The sequence below is a fragment of the Anguilla rostrata genome, chromosome 15 (assembly GCF_018555375.3).
Source record: "Anguilla rostrata isolate EN2019 chromosome 15, ASM1855537v3, whole genome shotgun sequence".
Classification (NCBI taxonomy): domain Eukaryota; kingdom Metazoa; phylum Chordata; class Actinopteri; order Anguilliformes; family Anguillidae; genus Anguilla; species Anguilla rostrata.
The window spans coordinates 26,304,195-26,327,978 of NC_057947.1; the positions used below are offsets into that span (position 1 = coordinate 26,304,195).

At 40.6% G+C, this 23,784-nt stretch overlaps 1 long non-coding RNA gene across 1 annotated transcript; it reads right to left on the reverse strand.

Annotated features, from left to right (window-relative positions):
• Positions 1-6,334: 6,334 nt before the first annotated feature.
• Positions 6,335-13,354, reverse strand: LOC135241144 (uncharacterized). Its single transcript, XR_010325904.1, has 4 exons — positions 13,289-13,354; positions 12,379-12,545; positions 9,936-10,016; positions 6,335-7,038 (listed from the first exon to the last, which is right to left on the reverse strand). It is a non-coding gene; the product is annotated as an uncharacterized LOC135241144 (long non-coding RNA).
• Positions 13,355-23,784: the final 10,430 nt, after the last annotated feature.

Sequence of the window (23,784 nt, forward strand, 5' to 3'; positions counted from 1 at the left end):
GTCAAATTTGTAAACGGCAATTCAATATAAATATTAAAAGGAAATTTAGTTTTGCAGTTTTATTTCAAATTCAATTTAAAACGCATTTGCCTTTGAATTTTTGTTGGCAATAAACAGTGTCTGTCTGTCTGGAAAAGAAAAACCAAAGTCCATATCATTTTCAATACCTGAACAGATATGGTTCTGACATATTTAAAATGAAATGATTAGTGCTAAAACGACATTTCAATGCGATATAATGCAATTGCATTTTTTTATTAGTCATAGGATTTGTGACGGAAAGAAGAAGTTAATGGTCACGTGCGATCTGCCATTGCATTTCCGAAAACTACAGGAATAAAGACAATTTATCTCTTGTGGGAGATGCAAATCTCAGATTCTGGTTCGCCTAACCCACATGCCAGGAATCGAGGGAAACTTATATTAGAGTCTCAGAACAAACATAACATATGTGTCACATCTCAGACACTTGTTTTCTGGCGAAGAGTGGAATGGTTTGGAATTTTGGGAATGAACAACGGAACAGGCTGGTCTGAGCCTTCTGTCGATTGACGCACTGCCATTGAGTCTTAAGAGTACAGTTACGTAAAATATCACTGAATAAGCCACCTTGGATAAGCAGAAAACAAGCAGGGGTTCACTGTCATTGTTTCCTTGAGCTGTGGGCCACTTGTTTATGAATAAATGTATAAGGCAAAACCAAGATATTTATGACACAAAGAAGGTTTTGTATTAAAGATGAGATCTTGGCACAGTAAACAAAAATCCACGCTCCAGTTACTTCTCCTAATGAAGTATCTGTCTTTTTCGCTTGTTGAATTATAGTGCATTTATCCAGTATATAGAAGCCATTCTATCACTGGAAGCCTGGCAATTCAGTCTGTGCCATGGAGGCATATCTGTCAGTTTGTCATGCTCTATTGACAATAGAGAAGCATGTGACCCTATGTTTGACACTCCAGTTAGCAAGCTGTTGCTGCTTTAGCATCATGCCAAGAGCTGAGTGCCTTTTGGGAAATGTGATCGAATTGGCAGGAATATAAAATATGAAGAATGCTAACATGTGCTAGCAGTAAAAAGGTATCGGAGAGCAGAAGGAATAAAGGGTGAAGATGATTCATCTTTCTGGTACAGATCTGTGGTCGGGACAAGCAGAGAGATTATAAAACAGGCTATTTCGATCCTGGATGCTGATTGGCTATGACTGCGCTCTACAGTGATTGTAAATCCGATGCAGTAACAGTTATTCGAACAACCTGTTTGTAAACATAATCACTCTGCTCACAAACTGTTACCTACTAAATAAAATTACAAATTGAATGATACTGTGTCATCAATTAATTGTTTTCCACCACTCCACTTGACATCATGCCTAACAACTCCCTGTTGTTGTGACTGTATTTGTGATACATCACTGCCTCTCATGCCATATTGCTTAATTACTGTATAACATTTTCACCCTTCTGTCAGTTGGTCTCTGACCGGCACAAGTGGTGGGGACACACCATCATCACTCTGACCACTCCACAGATTGACCTGAGACAAGAATATTATTGAATCATAAAGGAATGTGGGTCATAACATCCACAAGTGAACCAGTTAGCACAGTGTGCTATCAAAATAGAATTAACAAAGATAAATGTATTATTAAATTTGATTCAATACATTTTCGTGCCAATTTTTTCCCCCAAATTTGGAAAGCTCAGTCATATTAATAGGCCCACTCCATCACTTCAACATCCTCCATCAATTTGGGGAACCACAGAAAAGCATATGCTGTCCTCAGAAGAGAGCACTCCTAGCTGCAGTCTGCAAGGGTGAGATTAGTAAACAGAATACACAGCTGGCGCACACACTGCTCAAGCCTGATGGATGAGAGGAGTCACTGGTGCAAAATTACATGATTGTGTGAAGAGGTGAAGAGGCTCTGTCCCAGAAGTCATGTGAAGGGAAAATTGATGGCACCTTTAGGGAGGGGATCTGGGGATAGACATCCCACAATCCCCTCTGGATTCTTTATATCGACCTCTGTCAAAAATGAAAACATGCTTTACTTGCCAGTTCAATCTGCAATGTAATGAAACAGAATTTAAGATAAATTGTAGTACTGAGAAAATTATATGAAAATGAAATTTTGCTTATATTTACCTAGTTGAAATATACAGGCTATGAAAGTTAACAGTTAACACATTGCCAGCTGAATGTTTGATGTATATTTATTAGGTTACCGATGTCTGTGAACAGTCATGTTCCATCCTTTGCTGCCTTTGATTGTTTTACTTGCTGCATTCTCCAGTGTCATGCCATTGACTATTCTCTTTGTTTCCTTTCACCATTGACAATTCTTTTTATTTTTATTTTATCAGAAACATTCTCTGCTTTCTGGTGCTCCAAGTCATGGTGTTAAGTCTATAGGAGGTGGAATACTCTATTTTACTTTACTTAAAGAAATAGGCTACTCTTCGACTGAGTAATAAAGAGAAGCTACAGCTAAACACTATGCTTCTACACTTCTGCTAATAGTGGTTGGCGCAGTAAAGTGCAAGACTGCCATCTAGTGTTCATAAGAGGTATGGGGAGCGGTAGGGTGGGCTCCTTGCACTTCAAATTCATTAGAAATGGTTTGCATCCTGGCGTGGTTTCCAATGAACATTACTTTCCCAATTTCGATTCCATCTATTTCTAAATAGGGAAATTAATAATGTGCTAATCATAATCATTTGGTCAGTCCACTTGTTGCTTCACGCTATACAACATGCTATTGGTTTCAGACAGTTGGAGGTGTTGACGTTTACACAGATTTGCATGGTGTTCACATTTACAAACAGAATAATTCACCAAATCTGAATCCAACTGGACATGCGTTTCATTTGCGGAAGAGAAAACTTAAGGCAACTAGCCACCAAAATAAGCAGGAGTGGAAGATGGCTACAGTACAGGTCTGGCAGAGCATCAACAGAGAAGATGCTCGGCACCTGGTGATGCCTATCGGTCTACACTTCCAGTAGTCATTGCATGCAAGGGATATGCTACAAAATGACAGGACTACTTTCATTTACATAACATTAATATGTCCAAAACGTTATGGTGCCCAGAAACGAGGGGGTTGGCTTTCAAACCAAGCATATAAAATACCATTAAATAAAAGCAGTGAATACACATCTTAATGCAGTGTAGGCCTACTGCATGGCATAACTATCCCAATATTGGCTAAATAAATGGATCCCACGAAGATTGCAAATTTACAAAGAACCCACCTTGGAAGAAACAACAAAACGTTTTGTAAGAAGTGGCGTGAGGATTTGAATAAGTGCTCGCTTGATTTAATACTTCTGGTAACCGAGTGTGGAGGCTAAATCAGAAACTTTCCCATATCAAATCTGAAATCTGAAAACTGGACATTCTGGTAAAAAACCGGGCGTCTGGTAACCCTACAGTACCTTCAACTATGTGAAACCAACAGAATGCTTTAGCCTACCACTTGAAGCAACAGGTGGACTAACAAACCAAATGATTTTGAATAGCATGTCTTGTTGATGTCTCTATTTAGAAACAAACTGAGTATAAACAGAAAAAAGCCATGTTTTTTTGAAAAATACACCAGGATGTGAAACGTTTCAAATATATCTGAAGTGAAAGTACCCTTATTCCAACTCTTTATGGTATCTCTTCTTATGAACATTAGATGGCAGTGCTGCACTTCACTGCACAAACCGCTATTGGTAGGACTTCATATACAGCATATACAGTAGTGCTCAGTTCTCTCTTCTTCATTACTCCAGAGCAGACAAGAGTATTTTTTAAACTATAAACTACATGGCAAAAAGTATGTGGACACCCAAACATCACACCTATATGTGCTTGTTGACCATCTCATTCCAAAAGCATGGGCATTAATATGGAGCTGATATCCCCTTTGCTGCAATAACAGCCTCCACTCTTCTGGGAAGACTTTCCACTAAATTTTGAAACATGGCTGCAGGGATTTGCTTCCATTCAGCCACAAGAGCATTTGTGAGGTTGTGCACTGATGTTGGGCGATAAGGTTTGGCTTGCAGTCGGCAGTCCAATTCATCCCAAAGGTGATGAGGTAGATGTCAGGGCTCTGTGCAGGCCAGTCAAGTTCTTCCACATTGAACTCAGCAAACTTTCTTTATAGACCCAAACTGTTGCAGTAAAAAGCCAAATAGTTTTCATCTGAATAATTAGAACAGAATCATATTAAAATTAAAACAGAAATAATCAGGATATTACACATATTGACATGCTAATATATAGCCACTTACAATTATTTTAATCAGGAGTAGCATAAATAATTATTTCCCATGCAAATTCCTACTTTGAAGGAAGCAGGACAAACTTCCCTAAACATTTTTTCCTGCTTCCCCATTTAAATATAGTCTTCATTTGAAAACAATACCAAACAAACAAAAAAAAAAAAACCAAACAAGAAATTCAGGTTTACCTGCCATTTAACAATTGCCATGAAGTTCCCATTACATATAACAACATACTCGCCCATACTATCATAAATGCTCTCATTTCAAAGCAGTTGTCATATTACAATCCTGGTGGAAAACCAACAAAATATCCAAATGCTCCTCTTACTTCAGTCTAACTCAGCACCACGGTCCAAATGAACAATAACAACAAGAAAAAATACCCTTTTATAGCTGTAGTTTGAATACAACATGAAATACACTGGAGCACCTGGCATGACCCACACACAATCACAACCATCTGGACACTCTCACCTCCCACCCACCCTCCCACAGTTACCCAGGACAATTCACACCTCAGCAACATCCGCCTCAATCTGCTACTTCAGTGCTGGAGATTTGGACTCACAGCCTACCACTGTTGTGCACTGCTGTCTACTGCAATAGCCTCTTTACTGGGCTACTGTCAGTCTTGCACATTATTATTACCCATTATTGGGCAGTGGCATTATTTTTCTTATTATAGCTACTTATATTGCATTCTTTAGACTTATATTTATATTGTGAACTTAATACTCATATTTCACCAACCGTGATTAAAAGGTTCAGTGTATACAATACAAAATTCTTTACAGAGGTCATCTCATTAATCATAAATCACATATTATGACATTGCTAGACTCTAACAACTGCCCAATTTGCGCCAACAACCACGCAGATAATTAGGTTGATGCCATATGGCTTTGCCCACCAGCTAAATCATTCTGGTTGAAGGTCACAAATAAGTCGTCCACTGTCCGCATCTACACTGTGTTCCAAAATGGAATAAAAAACAAAATTAAATACAACAATACAACTGGTGTTAGCCATTACGTTTTCTGTGAATAAACAATTTAACCTAACCGACCAGTATTTGAACTATTTACTTGTCCTCATGCATTTGGCATAACAGCATGAGTAAGTGTGAGCCCTTGCACCACAGCCACACAAGTCAGTGAGTCCCGACCTAGGAACCAATGAGAATCTAATGATGTACAAGCATTTGCCAGTTGGCAATTTGACTGGCAGGTGGGTTACCCAATCAAGGAAAAAGTAACTGTGGATTCCATATTCCACAAAGGGGAGCCAGAGCCTAACTAAATGGTGTGCAGACTGCGCTCTGCTTGAGCAATGAAACTACAGCAGGGAGCAGTGTTTACTGTGTTTCCCCTCGCTACGACAATCCTAGCAAGCTTCAAACAATGCGTTACTCATATTGAAGTTTTGGGGATATATTTTTAATTAGCAAAATCAGAAAATATTAGGGATTACAGTCAGACTCTCAAGATGATTTAATTTACTCTGAGAGGTTACTGTGTCCACATGCCATGTTATATAGTATATGTTTATATGAAAATTGATGCCTTAGCCAATCAGCATCATTACCTGGTGCTTCCATTGATAGTGTCACTAAACAAACAGGGGACTAGCATTTAAGACTTTCATGTCAGTACTCATGGTTACAGTGTCCTGATCAGCACTCTTGTAAACACCGTCAATTCTTTGTGTTATATACTTTTACCAGCACCCATTGCTACACATCCCTAAAGCAGTGCACACACACACACACACACACACACAAACACATACACACACACGTGCACACACACGCACAGACACACACACACACACACACACACACATACACACAAGGAATTCGGATTGCTACCACATCACCTTTGTCAATGAAAATTAAACACTGCATGGTTTTTACCCTACGGATGTTCTGTTTAATAATGCAACCCCAATCAGGAGGGGATTTTCTATACTGTTGAAATATTGATGTGAGGAATTTGTACTTCCATTTCCAAGAAATAAAAAAAGAAAGGAAGAAGGAAAGGAGAGATACCACAATAAAAAATTTTAATTTTATGTTTCCTTTTGAATTACAATGCAATTCACAGTGAACATCTTTTTCCTTAAAAATTAAATACCCTACATTGAAAATGGGGTTTATATGATGTTGCTTCTCACAGAAATGCTTTGCATTGACAAGCACTATTTAGCATTCACAGAAAAGGAACTGCTTGGCAGAGAGTAGTGTAAGCAAATGACTTTAGGAAAAAAACAACTTTCAGAAAGTCATACTGTATGGAACGCAAGTGGTCCTCACAGTAAATCCTTCTTTGTTACAACAAGCTAGCCTCAAAATTATTTGCTGGCAGTTTCTGTTCTTGTGCAAGTAAAACTCATAACAGACACTAAGCTTTTTATTCTGATAAAATCAAATTCAATAAGTCACCCTCTGTGGTAAATTTGATTTTAAAAAGTGAGTGCTGCCATTGTTTGGGGCCATGTTAGCTGAAGGAAAGTCTTTCGAAATGAGTACAGTTCACACGGAGGCAGTTCACAATCCACCATTCTCTGCCACACTTGTCGTTTTTTGTGAACCTGCTTGCATCGTCATTGTGAGGGTGGACATCAGCATTAACGATCTGTGCTGGTACAGTCTGTCAGCAGAGTGGACTGCGGTCCTGACAACAATAGGCAAGGCTTAATGGCTCTGTCTCCCTCTCCGACGCGCGGATATCAGCAGAGAGAGGCTATCCCCAGAACCGAGCTGTGGGGTGAAGCAGTGGGCAACTTGAAGCAGTAAAACACTTAACGAGCTGTGTTTTGTCAACACTGCAGATGAGGTAACGACAAAGAAAATGCAAGTCGCAGAAAGATTTTTTTGCCATATTCCCTGGTTTATCTGCCCTGTGAGTTTTAGATTTTAGATCTTTTCTTTGTTTTAAAGGAGCTTGGACAGTCCTTGCATTTAGAAATATTCAAATTATCAATAGCATCATTTTCTCAAAAGCAGCCGTGTTGGTAAAAATACTTTTTGATTCAAAAAACAATTTTGTGTTGACAGGTAACGTCATCGTACTTTTCTTTGAAATGTAAGGTTACATTAGGCGCCATTCATTTGCCTGTCACAAGACACCAGATACAACTGCACACCAACATATCAGATGGATTAAACTATACATTCCTCATCAATTATTATGTTAAAAGCTACTGATAACTTAGTTGCTCCACGTGTGCCACAATGGAAAGCTTTTTTGCTACATTATTTAAAAATTAAAAAAAAATGTGAACATTTTTGAGGAAAAATTACTAAGCATACATAGAAAAAGGTCATAAAAAATATTGTAAAAAACTTTAGTTTTGAAATGACAACCATACTGTAACCGAGGGGTGTCAATCTCCAGTCCTGGAGGGCCAGAGTGTCTGCATGTGTTTGTGGTTTTCTGTCAATGAGCAGCCAATGAAGGCTTTGAGGAAAAAGTGTGTGGAATCTTTAGCCAAGCAATGACTAATTAATCCCTAGTGGTGAAACAGAGCGAAAACCATCAGTGGAGTTTGACACCTCTACTGTAACCACTAATCACCATTCAGCTAGTGATACGATCACCAGAAGAAACGTGTGAGAAACAGACATGCTGTGGAGTAGGACATCCCGAGGCTGATCCAGCCTGGAAGGAGGCCGAAGAAAAAAAAGAGAGAGAGAGAGCTTTGCCTAACATCAAAGGCCATTATCACCATTTCATCATTGCAAAACGATTATCGGCAAGCTCAGAGTGGCATAAATGTCTTCAGAGCATTTGAACATTAGTAAGACAGATATGCCATCCCAGAAAGTTATGAGTTGATGGGAAACACTTTCATGTGTATACAGGATACTGAGTTTAGACCTTTTGAGTGCTTCTTATAGTAATAACCCAAATAACACGCTGTTCTCAATCCAAACAAATATTCTGATACTTTCCTTTTGAGAATTTGGACATACAGCCACACAATAAATGTTTAACTTGGCCTGTATTGTTTTTTCCCCTCTTTCATCTTTTGCTCTGTCTTTTTGTTCATGTCCATCATCATCATCATCATCACAAATGCCTAACAATGCTTTTGATGGGTGTAATCCTAAATCACTGTATTCTGCCAGTAGCAGCATATGCCCATTCCAACGAGTTTCATGTTTACTCTCTACAATGGTATTTAGTGCATTGTGGGTAATGTTACAGGCAGTGGCAACAAGAAACAAAGGTCAGATTTCCTTTTGTAAACAGAACAGGCTGAAAGAGTATACCCAGTTCCCACAGTTATGCACCAGCATATCTCAGAAATGTACACATGGCCAAAATTAGAACCTAACAGAACATTCAAAACATGTACATAGATTATACCAGCTATCAAAGCTTTTATTGATACCAGCAGATCTCTATCAATAAGATAGCCAAGACAAGGACAAAATTAAAAAATGATAATATGTCTTTTAAAAATTACTGTGGGGGAATAAAACATGTCAATGGCAGGGTTAATCAATGGAAACATTGCACTTGTTAACTGTTGGCATGACTACCCACCAGTTATATACATTTTTTGTTTTTACCTTTGATGCTTGCTAAATTGACTTTCTATGCAGAAAGCAACTCCAGAAGTTTGCTAGCTTAGTGGAGATTTACATGTCAGTGTGTGTGCTTACATTCTGTCTTCCATCCCTGTCAGTAGTCAACAGCCAACCAAATGTTTTTAAAAGTAGGGGAGTGTTTGCTGAGATGGTGTAGTTGCATGACCTACAAAAGAGTGTTTTCTCAATTTCTGCACAATGTGAGGCTAGATGTAGAGCCTGAACTAATTGACTGTGCTGATCTACAGTCAGGCTATTCAGCCACAATACTCGTTGTCCCAGGCCTGCGGGCAATGGATCTTCCGCATTAGCTACTGTCATCACAACTGTTGCACCATTGCATCTTCTTATGTATTAAGTAGATAAATAGTTGAGCATCTAACAAGGGATTAGCGATTCCACATTGAAGTTAAAAAGTGTGATTCTTTGTTTTTTTTATTAATCTGAAAGCAAGTTTTTTAAACAAACTATTAAGAAGAAACCCAAGTTAAGAGTGTAGCAGCCTGACCCAGTTTGGTATTTTTAAGCTAAGAGCTTCAGTGAACTTGAAATTTCCCTCATAAGTGGATTTTAGAACGCCATCTTTTGCGATGTTGACTGGCCCATCAGACGCGTCATTGAGAACGAAACGTGTGCCTCGGCGCATTTACATCAAGATCATTAGTCGCAAGAGGCCATCATGAATGTTTTATACCAAATTTATATCGCTCCCATTGTGCATGCGGGATAAAAAGCGATGTGGGGGAGTATTCGAACTTCAACTGCACTCTATGGGCCCTTTCCTTGTTGCTCTGCGTGCACTGTATATTCTCTGTGAAGTATTGATTAATGCAGCCGTGCAGACTCTGAAAAAGTTCATTTGTAGCCTCATAAATAAATACAGTTATGTGTCAAGTCCCATGTTACTATGTTTGAACTTACACTACTCTTGTTACGCTACAATAGTTGTTTGGATTGTATAGAATTTGCTTTGTGAGAACGATACGTAGACTGAATGGTGCACTGAGATGGAGAATGAGATGGACGGAGGGTAGGTGTGCACCAAGACTGGATTTTCTTACCTACATATTTTTCACCTTTTTCTTCAAATCATTGGTTCTGTTCCCTAGGAACAAAGATGACCATTTCAAATGGGCTTTTTCCTGGGTAAATAAAGGGTTAAAATAAAATAAACAAACATGAATCTATAAGGAAACCCTCCTATTCTCTGAACGGGAAATTTAGTAATTTTGCGGCTACTCTTCGATGCAGCACACACACACACACACACACACACACACACCACTCCTGTCACATTTTCTTTCAGTGTTTTGACCGTGTATGCTCTATGTCCCTGGTATATAAATTATGTCTTTTCTGCAGCTCCACGAACACAGAAAATTACTGTTCAGTGGACTGTTCAGAGCATATGGCATAGTGGCACAAATCAAGGCTGTAAAATGATTCATGATACAAAGTGTAGAACAGTGTCCACAGCTGCTCCTGCTGCAGTTTGAGAGGAAAGAGGCTTGTCCACTGAGGCTAACTGACACTGCATGCTTATTGCTACCAGTATAAAGACAACCCATTTAAATGGTGAAAAACACACATATATATATATATATATAAACATATATAATTATACAACATAGTCCTGCTGTCATACCACTGTGTTGATAGAGATGGTAAAATATTTGCTTATTGGAAAAAACAAAAAAAAAACAAATATATATATATATATATATATATATATATATATATATATATATATATATATATATTAATTTCAATATTTTTTGTAAGCTACTGAATTTAGAGCCATTGCAACATTTTATTGCAGCAGATTTTCTTAGATCAGGGCTGCCCAAACCTGTGCCTGGATATTTACCATCCTTGTAGGGTTTCATTTCAACTCTAATTTTGCAGGGATTAAAAAAAATACTGAATACTAAAATACTGAAAGTAAAAAAAATCTGAGTATGATTGGCTTTCATGGATATTCAGAGAAGATTGATGAATAAAGAATAGCACACATTTTGCCCTCCTTGTCAAGACGATCTAGAGCAGTGGCCAGAAACTTATTAAAACAGCTAATTTCATTGGTAGTTGGAAAATATATACATCCTACTAGCACATATTTCCTCCACTTTATAAACATACAGGGTCTTCACTAAAAAAGAGCGTTAGACACTTGTATATCTATACTCCCAGTCTATACTCCAAAAACTCATAGGAAGTAATTGGGAAGGTGCCTGTATTTATTTGAAACTTTTGAGACACAAAGTCGAAAATTAAGAAAATAATTTTTGGTAAGGCTACAAAGGTTAAGATAAAAAGAAGACCAAATGTTAGCTTCCTTACATATAGCATGTCTAGGCTCAAAAAATATAATCCTTACATGCAGCATCATGCAGATTTTTGGAATTGAAGAATACATTTGGCTGGAAAAAGATAGTTCTTATTATCATTATCATACAGTTCAAATGGATGGAAAACCTTATTTAATTTGTCTTTTCCCAAAATGTCTTTTCCCAATGTGTACTGTGGGCAAAATCATCCAGCTATCCATCCATTCATTATCTAACCTGATAATTCCTGATCAGGGGAGCCTATCCCAGCATGCATTAGGCAGGAGGCAGGAATACACCCTGGAGAGTTTGGCAATCCGTCGCAGAGCACACACACCATTCACTCACACATTCACATCTAGAGGCAATTTACTGTCCAATTAGCCTAGCCTTCATGCCTGTGGGAGGACTGTCAGAGATAGAACATTCAAACTCTGCACAGAAAAGCCCATCTGATGGAAGCTTAAAAGAAATAAGAGAGAAAAGCTGAAAAGAAAAAAGAAAACATTGATTAAATAAATATAAACATTACGTCAGTGGTGAGGAGGAGGACGGACAGTGGGATGATCACAGAGTATCTTAGATAAGCAATGTTCCCTCTGAGTATCTCAGAAAAGTCTTCATCAGTTAAGGGTTTTGTTCCTTTGACTGCCTTTGCCCTTTTTAGCATTTCCCTCTGAGTCTTTTAAATGAAGAAGTTTCTGGACAATTGACCTTGGGTGGCCAATGCCTTTGAATGGTCAAATTCTGCAAGTTCTCACCGCCTCATTCTTCTTGAGGTCCGATATCGGTTTCTCCACCAATATCTGTTTTGCTTTACCCTCAGTGTCACAGAAAGATTAATTTTTAAAGTAGGAATACCATCAATTAGGATATGTTTTCCTCTTCGTCTGATTCTCCAGCCATTCTGATTTAACTCAAATCTTAAGAGCTCACAGAAAATAGGAGTTAATTTGACTGCATTGTTCTTGTGTTTGTGATTGAAATAACCCAAATCATGCTGGGAAAATAGCAGTGTTTTTAAATCAGCACCTTCTTTTACAATGGAATCAATTCTGCCTTTAGTAGCATCCATGGCCATCTGCAAGAAATACTTCTATTTTCTTTCTTGTTGATACTTTAAATCTTAGATGTGGAAATAAAAGAGATGCCAGAAGTATAAAAACACAGTTCTTACCTGCTGCCAGACGGTATTACAAAATGATTCAGCAAGCCAGCACCCATGAATAAATGGAAGCATGAAACAACCCAGTTCAACAGGTTCAGTTATAAATTGGTTTAGAGACTAAAACAAAAACTGAGAGCTTGAAGCCTCCAGGACAAAAGGCCTGCTGTATCCAAACACTGGAAAACAAGAAAAGGAAAGGAAAGGAAGAGATTAGTCCACATATTCCTTGGTCAGCTATGCACAACATCTTCCTAACCCAATGTGAGAGAGATATGTGTGGATTCCAATGAAGATTGTTGAGATTTTCAGTGAATAAAGTCCAACACTGCTCTCACACAAAAAAAAAAAACAGCTGCCATCTTGCCAACATGAATGGCGTGTTAGAATGCTCAGAGCAGGGGTGTCAAACTCCAGTCCTTGGCAGCCTCAATCTCTGCTGGTTTTTGTGATTTCCCTTTCAAAAAGCAGCCACTTTCGCCCTTGAAGACAAGGTATGCAGAGACTTTAGCTAATTAGTGACTTAATTTAAGTGCTGGAACTCATCAAAAACCAGCAGAAACAGTGACCCTCCTGAATTTGAGTTTGTGATCCCTGGTCCAGAAGCTAATGAGGTTAATGGAACTGCATTTTTTTTTCCGATTCAGTGTTAAAATCACCACTTTTCAAGGATGGTGGGTAAATTCAAGTCTAATGCCTGCTACACTGAACACCTATTACTTTATTCATATATGTATTCATAATTTCATAGACTGGCAGTTGCTGTGGGGCAGGAGTGCTGTGTTTTGCAGAGTAGTTTTACATTTTAAAATAATTACAATATTAATTGCTCAAAATAACATAGGGATACACCCTTAGGAAAACTTATAAAGGTTAATGGCAAATATGCAATCTACCACAGAAGGAAATGAAAATGACTCACAATCTGACTGACCTCACAGCAGGACCTCACATAAGATTGAGATTTTAACGCAGTGCTTCTGGAGATCCTGTAGGTTTTCATTTCAACCCTAAGTCAGCACACCTGACTCTACTAATGAGCAGCTCATCAAGATCTCTAGCTGTGGGCTTTGTTAGAGTTGAAATGAAAACCTACAAGACAGTAGATCTCCAGGAACAGGGTTGGGCAGCCCGGTTTTAACGAATTTCCCCTGATGGCCACCTTTCTCCTTTTCTGGTGAATCATGGAGCACTTTAAGCCACTGCACTGGTTTTGTGAGATACATACTGCCCAACAGTGTCGGCACTCCACACACCCATGACCAGAGCAGAGGATGAGGGGGTAAATGCAACTTGTACAGTATCTCAATGTGTGTGTGTGTGTGTGTGTGTGTGTGGGAAGGGGGGGGGCGCTCTGCCAAAAGGAACAATTCTGATTGTCTGCACAAGTAGGATGTTCCTACGAGAGCTGGAAGGAGGAAGGCAGAAGTTCATTTTTCACTGATACGATGTGAGAACGAGGCACTCGCGGTGGTTTAGTGAATACCTTCACTGTGCCACTACCCAAGCGCCATGAAATGAAAAGGGGTCAAGAGGCATCAGGTTTATTATCGTTTGAGCCTTTCCCAGGCTCTCACAAACAACTCCATTGCAGCTCTGTTAGCACTATACACCCCATTCTACACTCAGAACAGAGGGACAGCAGAAGCCATTTTTGTTTTTAAACAAAAAGTAACGAAAGTGGGGAATCCACAAGAGTGATGGAAACAGTCATTTGTTCAACTTGTTCAATCAGACATTTGTCTCTACCCTACAGAAACTGCACAAAAATTGTTGTAGGAGTTTTAATGCTACAGAAATTAAATTAGACGTTAATTAAATTAAATTAACAAAATCATGGAAGTTAAAAAAAACACTTGTAGGCATTTTGTGTGGGTTGGAATGAAAAAAATTTTGTTCAAATTGAAATTCACCTTTGTTAAAGCTGCTGGATGCAATATTGGACAAGATAGTTCATAGAGTACAGAATAATTAGAAAAGCAATTTATTTTATTTTATTTTTTTACCAATTCAGCATGCCTGTGTGCAATCTGTGGATACATGTTCTGAACAGAAGTAAAGCGAGTGCTTCTCATGATGCTCCGATGGGAGCCTCCTCGTGTCTGGTTCTGGTGGGCGGCTTCTCGTCCCTCTGTGAAAGTGGATTTCTCCGTGAGAGGGGTAGCAGATTGGCCCATGGTTAGTCAGACGGTGTGTGACTAACGTTTATATAACAGCACATGGCTGGTTCAGCACATACACTTCTGTAAAGAGCAGAGCTCTGCCGTGCTTCGGCATTGGCACGTTTCCATTGGACCATTTAAGGTGTGAGATCACAGATATGTGATTAGAATGTTCTTACCTGAACATTCTAATGCTGATGTAACAATCACTGCTGGCAATCGAAAGCAATGGAGTTTTAGAACACTGGCTTAGAACTCTACACAAACATTCCAAAAAGCCTGCGCTGGTGTTGAAGTGCCAAGAATGTGCACAAGAATCACAAGAGTGCTCTCTGGGGAGTTCTTCTTTCCTTTTGCTTTCTGTGCCTGAAACTCCAGGGTAAATAATGTACTCCATCATGTACTGCAATTTACAAACAGTTTAAATGGTGTAGTTCAATTTCAGCCTGAATGACAAATGGATCCATCCAAGAATCCTCAACATAAAGTTACTGTATGGTATTTTTCATGAGCCCATGTTTCTCCATTAATTTCCATTCGTGGGACTGAGGACATTTTTGGTCAACTGCCATTTTCCTTGATTATGAAGTATGACATGACAGACTGGGTCACGTGGACCCTAATGTCACTGTTTCACATGTGAAAGAGTAATCCATGACGTGACAAAAACAAACTTTACGATCAAAAGAAACTCTTTATATGTCTCATTTGCCGACTGAAAACTTGACCATAAGGAGCAGCAGGATCTTGCTTCAGGATCACAACTCCACGATTTAAAATCTTTTCCAGCGACTGGACCGCACCGACACATCCCACTTCCGCCAGAAAGACGAACCCGCGGAGGGAACAGGTGGCTTTTTATTCTGCCGCCCCCGCCCGCTGTGCACCTCTGGCCCTCGGGCGTCCAGGCCTGCATTTAGCGGGGTAATTACAGGCTGGGGGCCGATGCTCTCTCTCTCTCTCTCTCTCTCTCTCGCGCCAACGGGAGCGTCAGAGAGAGGTCCTGCCCAGCCGCCTCGGCTCGGCTCGGCTGACAGCCGCGGTCCGGCAGCGGTGCGCGGCGCTTCGCGCTCTAATGAACTTCGCGGCGGGGGCTCGGGATCAAAGCCGCGCAGCGTTTAGGCTCCCAGCAGAAGCCGCACGACGTCCCGCCTCCCTTTCGCTCGGGGACGGCGGGCGCCATTAATCATCGCGTCATTGGGGGACCAATCAGGATTCATTTCTCCAACCAAAGGCGTATATAACGCGCGCACAAAGACAGCGCTTCCCCGCACCGGCGATGAAAGCGGAGAGCGATGTTTCGAAAATTGCCCACTCTTTTCATTCCCCCGTCCCGCAATATCCTCAGTGACTGATGGTGACTCAGATTAGATTTTTGGATCCCTTTGGAAACACGATAAACGCAGCCCTCAATGTGTCCTTATGCAATTTGTGCAGTTTGCATCATGGGAACTGTGCCTTAATTAGGAGCTGGGCTTAGCCTTGATCATATTTCTGAAATTAATTGTCGCCCTTTGACTTGGGCCTAGGCTGACTTGGGTCCGTGAGAACGGGGGACATTATTGTTTTTGCAGCTTGTTCTCAAAAAATCCATGTGTGGTGAATGGACTATAGCCTTGGACATCAGACTTGTCTGTTTCTGGTTTTTTTTTAAAAACAAGGATGGATATTGCTGTTGCAGCTTTGGGCATAATAATTCACCTCCATATCTCCAGCTGTAGGATTGGATGACACAGCATGTAAAATGTAAGCAATTTAAAGTGTTTGCTCAGCAAATTAGTTTAATAATCCAATGCAGAACATTTATAGTCAGCACTATAGCAAGTTAGATTCAATTTTATTTGTATTGTGCTTTTTATCGGCACTGTCACAAAGATGCATTACAGAATCAGGAAATAGGAAAAATGAGAGAAGACCTAACCTGAACCCTCAAAAATGAAGTGAAGAGGGTAAAAAAAGCTCCCCCATTAGGAAGAAGAAACACTCAATGGAGAGACAAAACTCTCAGGAGGATTCCAAATAGAGCGGGGGAGGCCATCATCTGGCTGGCCCAATGTAGATAAGGTCAATGGCAATATACAGATAACAGAGAATTTATCTGAGAAAACAGATCTGTAATGCACTTTAGAGTAATATGCCATATCTTATCTTGTATTTTGGTTTTGATTGTGTACTACTTTTTATTATGATTTTGGATAGATAACGTACAACACAATGGTAGATATGTGGAGCATTCATTCCCAGAACAATTCTCCAACAGTTTGTAATTTTGAAATAACAACAACATGATACCCCAGAGGGAGATATTACGAACAGCAGACCTGAGTAGCCGCTCGCTAGACCACATCATCACTTTTTTACATTTTATCCAGTATTTCGGCAAGAAAATGCTGACAACCCTAAGTTCACTAAGTGCGCCCCATCCACTGAGGAAATACTGGAACTGCCCTCATTCCACAGCTCCATTTTAGACCATCAGAATTATAAACCTTCCCGGTATAAACTGCCCAAAGGATAACCTTTTCACCTTCACTTTCAGTCGAGTGTCTGAACAAAAAATCCCACTCACTTTACTTCACGGTTGTAGTAATATTAATAATAAACAAATATATAAACAATAGGTAGCAGGGTGGACAGCTGTTCGGTTACAGTATGCTTTTCGACTGTATTTCCTCCTTCACCCAGGCTTTAAGTAGAATCTCCAAATATACTGTAAATACCATGCTTGCAGTTTCCATGACAACCTATCTTTATTCTACTGTACTATACAAGATTTTTAAGCTTCTATTTGGTTTGGTCAATTTATTTGTAGGGTATTCTTGAAGAGGACATTTTAATTGATCGACTATAGTTGTTACAGAAATTACGGTCATTTATTTGCGTATTTATTTGTTTTGGTTAAATGTATTTATCTAATTAATGTGTATATTTAAGCAGCTCTTTGGAAAGACCCCTTTTACAATAGATTTATATGCCTTATCCATGAACTCTTGCATTCATTAAACTCAGCAAATTGTTGCCGAGACTCATTCAAAACCAGTAATTGTCTCAATGAGAGTTCAAATTCAGTTCAACGAAAATTAATTCTCCCAGATTAATCTGGCGCCAAATCACAATTAAATGACTCTTCAGAGCTGTAGAGAGCTATCTTGCTGCATGTGACAGAATTTTGTCATTGAATGACTGACACCATGGTTTGCATCCTAGAATTGATTATACGGTAGCAAATTTGCCAACAGCTTCAATCCAGATTTAATTTAAGATTTTACCTTTAAAAAGACTATGAAACAAGACTTTTGAAAAAAACACTGTGATTTCCTTGCACATGTGTCTTTCACATAAATTCCATGTGTTTCATAAAGGGTTAGAGATGCGCTCATTATACGAAATGCCGACATGAAACAACTTACTTTCAATTTCAGCTCAAACCCCACCTTTTTATTTCAATGATTTCCTTATCATGAGAAATACACTTTTTCCATCCATCCATCCATCCATCCATCCATCCATCTAATCTGCTTATTCCTGGCCAGCGTTGGGAAGGGTAGTGGGGGGGGGGGGGGGGGGGGGTGTAGCTGGAGCCTGTACCAGCATGCATTGGATGAGAGTTGCCTTGAACAGGTCACCAATCTATTACAGGGCCCACACACCATTCACTCACACACTTATGCTTACAGGCAATTTAGAGTCTCCAATTAGCCTAACTGGCATGTCTTTGACTGTGGAAGGAAACTGGAGTGCCTGAAGGACACCAACGTGGACATAAGCACAACTTGCAAATTCCTGAACTTCTCACTTTGGCTAAAAACATATCTACTAAATATATGAATTCTACATTGTAATGTGATATAATATATCACATTACAGTATACAACTCTGAAATCATTTAAACAATAATATGCACATAATGATCCCCCCAGCCAGCACGAAACAGAAAAAAAATTTACCTCATTTACCACTCAAGAAACCTTGTCTAGCTTTAAAAACTATTGGTACTGTTCCTATTAAAAATTAAACTAATCTGACTTTTTAAAATCTCAATAAATTATTTCCATGACTTCTAAATGCACCCTAATTCACCACGTGTTGGTATAGAGAGTCGGCTTCACTTTAATGGAGAAGGAAAGGATTGCTGAAGTAGACGACTGTTCCTTTAAATGGACGGGTGCTTAAAGATGCGCTGCTTGAAGGCATTTTGCTTGGAAAAAGGCCCTTTTTGGAATGAGGCAGATGATGTTGCACAGCTGAAGTAATGTTTCCGATTCCAGGTAGAAAACCAGTCACCGTGCAGCCAGCTGCCAAGCTACCGCAGAGGAGAGACACTCTTCAGAGCAGCGATATTGCTCTCTCTCCCTCTCTCTCTCTGTCTCCCTCTCTCTCTCTCTCTGTCTCCCTCTCTGTCTCTCTGTCTCCCTCTCTCTATCTGTCTCCCTCTCTCTCCCTCTCTCTCTCTCTCTCTCGATGCTCCTATGTGTCAGACTGGGAGAGTTTCGACAGGGGAGAACCTCATCCTTGTAACCACCCCCCCCCTTCTTTTCTAATTCAGATGCCTTGCAGGCAGGACGGTCACAAAGAGGATGTTTTCAGATGTTCAGAGCAGCCCATCTATTATACATGTATCTTTCAGGGTTGGTGTTTTTAGTTCAGTGCTGAACTGTGAAAGTTTACATCAGTGAACAGGCATACAGAAGGAACAAATGGAAATTGGTGGGGGGAGGGGGGGGGGTGTGATGTTATATATGCAGCTCTTATTCAGAGGAAGGCACATTTAGTACAGAGCTCATTTTGTATATCAGATGTACTGTCGTTCACGGGCTCATGAGTTCTCGTTCTGGAAAGAGCTCTTTGCAAATCTGCACATCAATCTAAGCTTTTCACGCCTAAAGTTCACAATTATTTCACAAGAAGGATTTGTCAGCAATCACAGACCGGGTAAGGGGTGCAAGAACAGTAGCACCAGAAAAGCTATTCACACCCTCTGAATACAAAAAAAAAAAATCAACAAAAAAACATTTCATACCTGAATTGAGTGTCCCATTTGTGGTTGTGTCCCTAAACAACTGCATAGGGCATTTATGCCAACAGCTAGCTGGCTTTGTAAATAGATTTTGGTTTAAAAAGTGAACCCCCTGCTTTGAATACTGGGTGCTGTCATTCAGTGGTGTCTCATTCTCTGTGGTGTCACAACTTCTCTGTGTCTAAGAGGCTTGGTTTGCAAGCAGCAATCGACAATAAATTGAGAAGACAAATTAAACCAGACACTTCACCACTGACTTTAGGATCAATTTTCTGGATTTTAAAACTAGGACTGATTCTCAGCCTGGTAACCTCTTGGGGAAAAAAAAAAACATTCATATCAATGGCTGCAGAGGGACAGTGCATTATAAATCAAGTTTAATTAGCCAAAAGCACATTGAGTAATATAGTGTGGAACATAATAGCAGATGAACTTGAACAATAAAACACAACTTATGTCCCTGAACTGTGAACGGCTCTCTGTATCTGCGAAGGTCACTCAGTTAAACACCAGAAATCCAATTACAGCCACCCATAAGCTACGGGGCTCGTACTGTATTGATTCACTTCAGAAAGTGTGTTTTCTTTTTTTGGACAATAACCAGACAGTAAGGACAGACAAGGTTTCTTGTCAGAGATTGGGAGGGAACGTGTTTTATTCACTCGATACTCTCGATAGTCACGGGCCGCGATGCCTCAGGATGACTCTCGACTCCCGTCGAGGCTGCATCCTCAGATGCCCCCCCCCTCCCCCCCTCCCCCCCCCCCGTTCCTACGGTAACGTTTTTTTCCACTTCTTCAGCCCGTCTCATTCTGACGGGCCCTCTGCACGGTATTTAATCTTCATTTCTCGGCTCAGCGACTCCCGCGACGCGCGACGATCGTTAGCCGCCGCTTCGTCCGAAAATCCGCCCCTGCCTCGCCCCGCGGCGCCGCGCCGAACGGCTCAGCCTCGCTTCCTCGACCCGGCGAGGCGGAAAGGACCTGCCGCGGACCTGCCGCCAACAGCGCGGCGTCGATACGACGCTAATGAAACCACTGGAAACATCTGAGAGTCCGTTCGGCAAAAAAGCCCCCAGAACCATGCATGCACTTAGGGTGCATTAAAAGGGTGACACCACAAAAAGGTACTCTATACACCCCAAAAACACCCACAGATGATTCCTCACTAAAACTGACTATCTCAGGCTGAGGGCTGAGGACAGACGTACAAAAACTGTGCTTTAATCTATAGAGTGGCCATGGCATATACTCTGCAGTGCAGTCTGTAAGTATTTAGAGTGACACATTTTTTGTTGTTTTGGCTTTGTACTTCAGCTCACTAGGTTTGAAATGAAACGAATATGAGGTTAAAGTGCCGACTGTCAGCTTTAATTTGAAGGAATTTACATCCACATCAGGTGATCCATATAGGAATTTCAGCTCTTTTTATACACAGACCCCCCATTTTAGGGGACAGGTGCAGTTATTTGGACAGTGTATTTTGTCAGTGACACACATTTCTTTTATTTTATTATTTTGATTCCTTCTGAGGAAATGACCTTATATCGAACATGGAGACATATTGTATATCATGAGTATTTACTGTATTGTGTGTGTATAACAACCTGAAACCATGGGTTTGGACACAGAGTGTATTTGAAAATTATATAGTTCCCAGTTCCCACCAAGCAGAATCATATAATACAGCACCATGCTGGAGTAATACTGGATTATGACAAGGAACGGACATTTTTACAGTGTGCTCTGTAGAATCCATTTTTTCCCCCCATTCAGTGTAAGGTTTATGAGTTTACTATTGGTAATTTATGCTCTTCCCGACAGCAGCGCGGCGGTTGTTTTGCAGTCTGTGGCGCAGGATATAGGCCGCGGCTGACAGGCTACTTTACCTCCTCTGTTAGCGCTTTGTTTCACATGTCACCGAGCCCGCCGCTGATTTGTAGGATCACACGCCGCGTCACAGCCCTTCCTTTTATTCTCGTTCACGACTCCGAAGGAGAAGACAAAGGCGATGGGCTCGCCGTGAGCCTCCAGTCGTGTCGGGAACCTCAGATGAGATAGCGTCACGCGCGTTAATAATACTGACATGGCAACGAGTTTCAGCCAGCTCCCTGTTGCTCTTCCGTCAATCAAACGCACAAAAAAACAAGTCTGTCCGTCACAGTTTGCACCGGTGAGGTCAGATCTGGACACAAGACAGTAGGGCTTGTCACTAGATCGATAGCAAGCAAGTACATACTGAGGACCAGTGTTTCAACAGAAAAGGACATCTGACAGCCTTTTTTTGCTTTTATAAAAATATATAGTTAAAGTTGCTTCTGCTCTCTTAACATTTGATACCCAAGCTAACGTAAACCAACAATAATGTGTCACCAGCACAAGGGAAACACAGACAGTGGTCTGGTAAACCACAGCTGTACCAGTCAGTCAATGAATCAGAGAATGGTAGTCAATCAATCATTATGACAGAGTATCTATTTATTTTTAATCATTATTTCTTCTAAACAAATGTATCCCCTCCCACTGACTAATGTCAGAATGAGTAATGTGTTTCCTCATTTTTACTGGAGTGCAGTGGCCAATCCCAGCCCTGTTACCTCGTTAGGGGTGACCATTCTGGACGCTCAACAATTCACCGCCCCGACAACTTGTCTTATCCTCTTCCTCAAACAAGCAGCCGTCATTCTGCAAGTCATCACAGACATCTTAATTCTGCTTGGAAGGAGCACACATCTGGGCACAAACAAATGGACATACATGCATATTCACATGCACGCATGTTCGCTCGCACGCACGCTCGTAGTCCTAAATAATTCACAGACATCAACAAGTCGAGAAAATCTAAAATGAGAACACAGATTCACATACAGACTAAAATCCATTACTACCCACAGAACACATAAAACCCATTAGTACACACAAAACACACAGTTGCATACAGCATCTCTACAAAACAGTATACAGCAAGCTCCACAAAAACACACGTGCTGTATGTAAATGTACGTACGCACACCCCAAATGACCGTAAACCACGCACACTCACACACACACACACACAATTCAGCACCAAAGTGAAACAGACGCGGTGTTCAGTAAACAGAAATGTATTGTCTTTACCCGTGGAATAATTGCTTGAGGGAAAAGCACACCACAAAGGGACATTTTTATTATGTAAATCCAATGTAGCACGTTTAATGAGATCCAGCGCTGCATCGAAAACAAAGGGCAAAGTTGAGTTGCGTTATCTAGAATTTCTCCATAGATAGCAGCAGAGAGATTATAAGTTGTGACATTTTTTTGAGATAATGAAAACCTTTGTCGCATGACGAACAAAGAATAGTTATCAATGACATTTATGTGTCCCCTAAGGAGGAGGCCCAAGACCCACCGAGGAGCCTCAAATATAAGAAAATGTAATTGGATTCTCTATCAGGGTCCCCGATCCTAAACCACGTCCCCCTCTGCCCCGAAATCCGTCATTGACTTTCAGTCCATGGGTCCGCGAAAGGCTCTTCAGATTCGCCATGTTCTAAATGCTTTCCCGCTAAAAGAGTTGAATAATAAATGTGGGAAGACTCGTTTAACTAAAGAGCCCTGTTGTTAATAATTGAACACGCTGTTTCGCCGCCTCTCTCAGCCATTAGGAATGGGAGAACACACAGCCTCAGTCATGCCAAATTAAATTAATTATGGTACAATCAAGATCGGGCTGTCACCTTCTGAGAAAAATGGACCCTCCCAAAGTTCCCCTCCCTGTGAAATGTACCTCCTACAGTACAATCTATCACACAGCCTTCACTGAGCACTTCTTCGCTCCTCTGTTTTAACCTTATAAGTCCTAACTGGCAAATTCATATAGTTATGGCAACAGTTTTCCATTTAGTTCTGGGTGCATTTCAGCCAGTACTATTCTCCCTCAACATCCCTGCTCATGGGCTGGACAAAGCAGGAACACCGAAGAGGGAGCACAGCGTGGTGATAACGTGATAACATGTCCTCTCCCACACTGTGGTAATGTTGTTTTTCTTTTCCTTTCTGACGTGCGTTTCCGTGGGCCCTACGATCGCACGGCCGCTCCTCACAGTCTCACAGCCTCGCTGTCAACATCTGGTCCGTGTCACAGCATATCTCCTCACGGTGGCAGCACAATGGAGATATACAAGCATGCACAGATGCACATTTGCTCCCTCCACTCATTCATTCACTCACATACAAACTCAAATGCATACGTGTATCTGAG